The sequence below is a fragment of the Pongo pygmaeus genome, chromosome 18 (assembly GCF_028885625.2).
Source record: "Pongo pygmaeus isolate AG05252 chromosome 18, NHGRI_mPonPyg2-v2.0_pri, whole genome shotgun sequence".
NCBI lineage: Eukaryota > Metazoa > Chordata > Mammalia > Primates > Hominidae > Pongo > Pongo pygmaeus.
In genome coordinates this window covers 43,615,496-43,621,495 of record NC_072391.2, presented here as the reverse complement: position 1 = coordinate 43,621,495, position 6,000 = coordinate 43,615,496, and positions in this window count along the sequence as shown.

Here is a 6,000-nt window from a genome sequence, read left to right as displayed (position 1 = left end):
GACTGTAAACTAGTTCAACCCTTGTGGAAGTCAGTGTGGCGATTCCTCAGGGATCTAGAACTAGAAATACCATTTGACCCAACCATCCCATTACTGGGTATATACCCAAAGGACTATAAATCATGCTGCTATAAAGACACATGCACACGTATGTTTATTGCTGCATTATTCACAATAGCAAAGACTTGGAACCAACCCAAATGTCCAACAATGATAGACTGGATTAAGAAAATGTGGCACATATATACCATGGAATACTATGCAGCCATAAAAAAGGATGAGTTCACGTCCTTTGTAGGGACATGGACGAAGCTGGAAACCATCATTCTGAGCAAACTATCGCAAGGACAGAAAACCAAACACCGCATATTCTCACTCTCAGGTGGGAATTGAAAAATGAGAACACATGGACACAGGAAGGAGAACATCACATTCTGGGGCCTGTTGTGGGGTGGGGGGAGGGGGGAGGGATAGCATTGGGAGATACACCTAATGCTAGATGACGAGTTAGTGGATGCAGTGCACCAGCATGGCACATGTATACATATGTAACTAACCTGCACATTGCGCACATGTACCCTAAAACCTTAAGTATAATAATAATAGAAAAAAAAAATTAGCCAGGTATGGTGGCAGGTGCCTATAATCCCAGCTAGTAGGGAGGCTGTGGCAAGAGGATCACTTGAACCCAGGAGGTGGAAGTTGCAGTGAGCCAAGATCGCGTCATTGAAATCCAGCCTGGGTGACAAGGGCAAAACTCCATCTAAAAAAAAAAAAAAATCACAAATAACTATAATGTATTATGTTTCCCATGAAAACAATGCAAAGATTTAATTAGTTCTTAACTGCTTGCTAAATCGTTCCAATTTTATTCCAAATGGGTTTTAAAAAGCTACACACCAAGATTATTCGCACTATTTCAATGAGAAAGTTGCCAGTCCACCTGGCCTGAAAGTAGTAGAAGCTGAACTCCACAAGTGTACAGGCTTCTTAGTGAGGGAGGATTTTATTTCCACCCACCCTTGACATCATCCAAACAAATAGGCCTGAGTGCAGAAAACTCTTAATTTTGGATGTAAGCAAATGGAACCAGAAATGTCTGAGATTCTGGGATGTGAATGTGTTCAGCTAAAAGGGTTAATGTCCTGGATCCATTCCACCCAGACTCCCCTTTATCTAAGTGTTCTCAAATGTGTCCACAGTCAAACATCAACCGTTTTAGTCAAATTTCAACAAAAACGAGCTAGAGAAACTCTTAGAAATTTGACCTGCTTACCAATTGGCTACTAATATAGAGTCCCCCACTTCCTTTGGAAATGCTTCCAATCTGGAAGATTCAAGACCAGCTTTTAGCCAAGATGGAGTAATAGGTCTCAGGTTTACCCCCATGCCTTACCTAGAAGACTGGACAAGATACCTGAGACAATGGTTTTCCAGATGTTACATAACAGGCAACACAGGACGGTAATACCTAAGAAGAGAAACTGAAAAAGTAAGTTCTACAATTACATCAGCTTAGTGCCTAAGGGCAAATTCCAGGCCTCAACACAGGGAGGGGAAATAAAGCCTGGTTAATTCACTAAGTCAGGGAGACAGAGTCAGAGTTTAGAGGCCAAGGCAGCCAGAATTTGCAAGGCAGATCACTGGAAGGGAGGGAGATGCACAGACAGCACCAGAAACCTGCAGAGGGTCCCCTGTGGTATCACCTGAGTACCAATATGCATGTGTCTAGCTTGTAGATGGTCGTCTTCTCCATGTGCCTTCACAAGGTCTCTACTCTGTGCCTGTTTGTGTCCTAATCTCTTATAAGGATGCCAGTCACATTGGATTAGGGCCCACCCATAAGACCTCATTTTACTTTTAATATACAAGACCTGTTTCGAAATACAGTCATATTTTAAGGCACATGGGTTAAGGCTTCAACATAACTTCAATCTATGAATTTTGTGAGAGACATAATTAGCTCGTAACACCTTCCTAATGTGGACAGTTATTGGAAGCCAGATGAAATTTATGAAAAATTGATACTGAAAATATTTCAAAAGTAACATTTTAATAATTTTCAGGTCTATATAGTTAACCTTGAGCTACCTACTTTAAGATGTTGCTAAATACGGCATGCTTTATTAAATAGATATTTTATTTGTGATTACAGCATTGTTTATTTTTTTACACACTTAACAGATTTTAAATGAAATCAATAAGCATATTGCATCTCCTTTATGGATAAATCATGTGCCCCAGAGACCCCAAAATCTTGATGACATTCTGTGAAGTTATACAAATGTATCTAAAGAAACATATCTGTTCTTGTTCTGATTTAAATTCTAAATAAAAATCCAATTTCAAAATCAATTAGAATGATTTTAATCTAGGAAACCTTGGAATTGTTACACACATAAAGCCTTGTCTCTGACAGCCTTTTCTCCTCACCACTGCACCACTCCACAAATCTTAGCTGGTGTGGCACAGCATTGCCCCCAGTCATAGGAACTTGAGAGCTCAGCCCCAAGATTACCACCATCATGGGTTTGCTCAGCCTTTGGTCCGTGTGACTTCAGCTTCTGGGGTAGGTACAGGGCAACCAAAATGGATGAAGAAACACTTCAGCAAAAAAAACCCATGATTTGTCCACAAAACAGTGAAAAACTGTAATGTAAAATTAATAAACCAAACATAAATCTAACACCATTCTGCATTTCTAGAACTTGGTTTGATATTTGCACAATGTTCTTGGTCACCCACGAATATTTTCTGCATCTATCTGAAGAACTTAATTATTAAGTTACTAAACCTGATCTTTTGACCATAAATCACAGAATTGTGATGATTAGAAAATTCATTTAGTACTCTGTGCAGGGCACTTGCCAGTGTGGTGAGTGTAGTGCAATTAAAGATGGGATAGAAGTCTCTGGCCTCTGAACTGGACACAGGAGTTCTCAAAATCACCAGACAAGGCAGTGAAACGGCGTGGTCAGAACTGAGGAACATCATTTCCTTGGAAAGTCTTACAAATATCTAAGCACTGCCTGAAGTCGACTGAGTACCTTGCTCCATACACTTCCACAGAAATGGGTAACTGGCACCCATTCATTATGATCTATGTCATCTCTGTCTCTACTTCCCAGGCAGTGTCCCTGTCCCTCACCCCTGGCTTCAGGCTGTGTTTCCAGCTGCTGCTCTGCTTCCGCCATCGATGCCACCTGCAGCAGCTGGGTCCCCCGCTGGATGGCACTGTGGGTAACCTGCATCCTACTGTGCACATGGTTCTCATGCCTTTATGGAGCAGACGCCTTGGCAAATAAATGCCTCAGTGCAGGAGCCACACGCAAGGCATTTCCCTTCTGTGTCCTCTTTCGTGATCTTGAGGTGGGACTTGGGTTTGAAGGCTTTGTCACTCATGTGGCATGCAAACTCTTTTGTTACTGTGAACTCTCTGACAGTGCTTTAAGTCTGGGGCACGAATAAATAATTTTCCACGCAGCTCACAACTGTAGGGCTTACATCCAGTGTGTGTGCGTTGTGTGTGTGTGTGTGTGTGTATCTTTATTTTTTTGAGATGGAGTCTCCCTCTGTCACCCAGGCTGGAGTGCAGTGGCGCAATCTCGGCTCACTGCAACCTCTGCCTCCTGGGTTCAAACGATTCTCCTGCCTCAGCCTCCCGAGTAGCTGGGATTACAGGCACCCACCACCACGCCTGGCTAATTTTTGTATTTTTAGTAGAGATAGGGTTTCTCCATGTTGGTCAGGCTGGTCTCGATTTCCTGACCTCGTGATCCGCCTGCTTCGGCCTCCCAAAGTGCTGTGATTATAGGTGTGACACACCACACCCAGCCCTGTGTATGTTTTGAGACGGAGTCTCGCTCTGTCACCCAGGCTGAAGTGCAGTGGCAGGATCTCTTCTCACTGCAACCTCCACCTCCTGGGCTCAAGTGATTCTCCTGCCTTAGCCTCCCAAGTAGCTGGTATTTCAGACTTGCACCACTATGCCTGGCTACTTTTTATATTTTTAGTAGAGACGGGGTTTCACCAGCCTGGTCTTGAACTCCTGACCTCAAATGATCCACCCACCTTAGCCTCCCAAAGTGCTGGGATTACAGACATGAGCCATCACGCCCGGCCCCTAAGTGGATTTTAAGGCGTTCTTTCAGGTGGGCCTCTGTGGTGAAAGCTTTTGTGCACATTTCGTAAACGGCTTGTCCGCTGTGTGGCATTTCTCAGCTTTCTCCACTGCCTTCACAGGAAACTTCTTCCCGCACTCCTGGCCGACGTCGCTCCCTAGGTGACCGTGCAGCAAAGGCTCAGACCTCAGGACACTGGTGGCTGTTGTCCAGCCTAGTGTCTGCTTACCCCGCACTCATCCCGTAGTCACACGTGAAGGCTCGAGGGGTCTGGAACCACCAATCTTTGAGCCTGGGGTCTCTATGGTTTCTACTTCCTGGCCGTAGCAATGGACTTTCTGAACTTTCTTGCTCTTTCAGAACTGCGTTTTGAACCTGAGTGTGGTCGTGGGTGACTTGCCGGTCTCCCGCCCCGGGGTGTGGTGCCTTTGTTCTGAGTCATCACAAGTGCCATCATCCTGATCCTAGCTTCTTTCAGATCATCCTCCCGAGGCTCAGCAGCATCTCCGTCAGGGCATGTGGGGCCCTCGCCCTCATTTCCCTGGTCCCTGGAGGTGGGGGCATGCCCGAGGCCGTTTGCCTCCCTCCCTAGACAGAAGCTCCCCGCCCCAGATACAGGCACGAAAGGGCCACATTTCCTTCTGTAATCAGGCCTCGGGCGCAGGCTGGGGCGGCTCTGAGAACAGGGGGGACCCAGCCCTGCCGACTCCCCCAGGCCCGCTAGCACTCGGCCCTCCCCACTGTTTATATTTAAGATGATGAGAAAATAAATCCGTCAAGTAGGTTAACCACTTCCTGCCACACGGAGTCTGCCTTTATTTTCTTTGTGTTGCAATATAATTTATACATCATAAAATTTAATCTTTAAAGTGTACAGTTCAGTGGTTTTTAATATATTCTCAAAGTCGTACCACTATCAGCATGATCTAACCCCAGAACATGTCCCTCACCCGCAAAAGTAATCTGTGTCCCTTGCAGTTACTCTCTCTCCATCCGTTCTTCTTCCGGCTCTGGCAATGGCTAATCTACTTTATGCATCTTTGGATTTGCCTCTTCTGGACATGTAATAGAAATGGAATCATACAATATATGGTCTTTTACTTCTTGGTCGATCTCTTAGCATAATATTTTCAAGGCTCATTCAAGTTGCAGCATGCAGCAGTGCTTCATGGCTTTTTATATTTGAATATTGCATTGTATGCATGGACCACTTTGTTTATCCATTCATCTGTTGATGGACATTTGGATTATTTTCCCTTTTTGGCTATTGTGAATGCAGCTGTTATGGTAATTATCATACGTTAATTCCGTTTCGCTTTTTGAGGAACTAGGCCTCCCAATCCCAAAATTATATGCAGTGATTTAGTCTGATTTGTTTTTTTGTTTATATATGACCACAACTTAGAAAAATGTTCACCAATTAAAAGAGGTGTAGACAACAGTTTCTAATACATATTTCCCAGGTTCTATAATAGCTCAAGTCTCAGTCTGAGTGATGGTTCATTGACACTTCTCTGATTTCCTTCAGAAAAGTAATAAATAAAGGCTTACTTCCAAAGCTAGCTAAAAAGTAACCTCCCGAATTAAATCTGCCTTTCAGTGAAGGTTGGTTAGGTAACAAAGGCAATGGCACTGAAGAAGTTACTGAAATTTGGATAGATAGCACAGGAAATCCTAGTGGAACACCACTGTAGAATCCCATACCATCATAAGGCAGTAGGCTTTTATACAAATCCAAGAATTTTTAAACGTTTTTAGCAAAAATGTAACTACACTTATTACCTAATAAGTATCATCCCTCCCATGTGCATTTCACATACTAATGGCCATTTTGTGGTGGTGTGGTGGGTTTTTCCAGAGTTTTCTAAAATCTGTTTTA